This window comes from Eumetopias jubatus, unplaced genomic scaffold (assembly GCF_037043125.1).
Source record: "Eumetopias jubatus isolate StellerSeaLion01/CBP00866 unplaced genomic scaffold, mEumJub1_p1.0 scaffold_2, whole genome shotgun sequence".
Taxonomy (NCBI): Eukaryota; Metazoa; Chordata; class Mammalia; order Carnivora; family Otariidae; genus Eumetopias; species Eumetopias jubatus.
In genome coordinates this window covers 79,645,635-79,647,197 of record NW_028274808.1, presented here as the reverse complement: position 1 = coordinate 79,647,197, position 1,563 = coordinate 79,645,635, and positions in this window count along the sequence as shown.

Here is a 1,563-nt window from a genome sequence, read left to right as displayed (position 1 = left end):
TATAAATACATAATTATAATACAACATGAATGCTGTAAGGATACAGAGAAAAAACTGTGAAAGGTTTCATACATTGGGTGAAAATGATTTGCCCATGAGCAGGAAGGAGGAAAACTATTAAAGGTGGCAATGACTATGGCTGAAAGCACAGAGACAATCTGTGTGTGCGGTATATCCAAGGAATATATATTGTGTTCTAAAAAGTAAGTAGTGGTTATACTTGGTTGTACAGCAAGGGCTACTTTTCTTTATTCTTCTATTTTCTGAAATTTAACAGTGGAATATGCATTAATTTAATGACCAGGAAATAACTATTTTAATTTTGTAGACTACCTTAGGAAGAACAAACAAAAGGCCTATTTCCCTTTAAGAAAGCAGTTTGTATTAAAAGAGGCCAGGTTGGAAAATGGAGATGCTAAGGATTTGATAGATGGGTGCAGAAATCCAGCTCCAGACTTTGGCTAGAACGGATGACACTGGGACTGGTAACATTCCCTCAGTGCCTCTGTGAGAATTCTAGGCTAGGTGCACTCAATACCGAGGTTTTCTTGTCCACATAGTCATTAGTCAGAAATTCTCAGGTGGCAGGTGCTGTCTGACAGGTCAAATGCTTAGCAGTGCCTTTGGAGTCAAGAGACCAAGGTTAGAATTCTGGCTCTACCACTAACTAGCTCAATGAGCAAAAGGAAATTAATCATTTGAACCTGTTTTCTCATCTGTAACATGGAAAACTGCCTACTTCTCTGGCTTTTTGTACAGATCAACTGATATAATAGAGGTATTTAGTACAATGTCTGCCCCTCAGAAAATGAGAATTAAAATATAGGACACTTTTATATATCTAATGGAGAAGTTAGGTATTTGTTTGCTTTACTGGTTTTGAAAGGCCTTAAGGTCCTATTTGCCATTTGTTCTATAGGTTTAGCTAAAAGCTGTAAGCACATAAAAAGTCTGTCAGTTGGAATGTCAAAACCTTTTGAAACTTAAGGGTATGAGAGTTTCTAACACAAATTCTAAATACGGAAAGGATATTCATTATTTGCGGTTGCTTCTAAAATTAAGCTACCTTTAGAATGTTCTGCAGGATCCAGAAAGAACTAAGTAGCCCTCCCCTAGATTCGAACAACTGATAAAAAACGAGGAGGACGTTTCCCATTCTTCACTGACTTACTCCGGCTGGCTCCCCCACCCACTCCCAGAGAGAACCGGAGATCTTTGTGCAGCTAAAAGGCTCAGTTCTAAGGTCTTACCCAGGCTTTCTTAATGCTGGAATACAGCGAGCAGAATAATGTAGTAGGTGTTCCTCAAGTCTTTTCAAACAACTCTTAACAGCTTCCACAATGCTGTTCACAGGCCATCGAGAAGCAAGTACCAATTCCAACAACTCCCATCTACTCTTCTCTTCCCAATCTTCTCACTTCGCTACACCTCCCTACAGCCCCGCCCCCTGAAAATGACCAATCAGAGAGTGTAAAGTGAGCCGGATGGGGTGGGCCCAGTTTCGCGCTGTCGACGAATCAGCACCCTCAAACAGCGGGGGCGGAAGCGGAAGCCCTGGGGTGG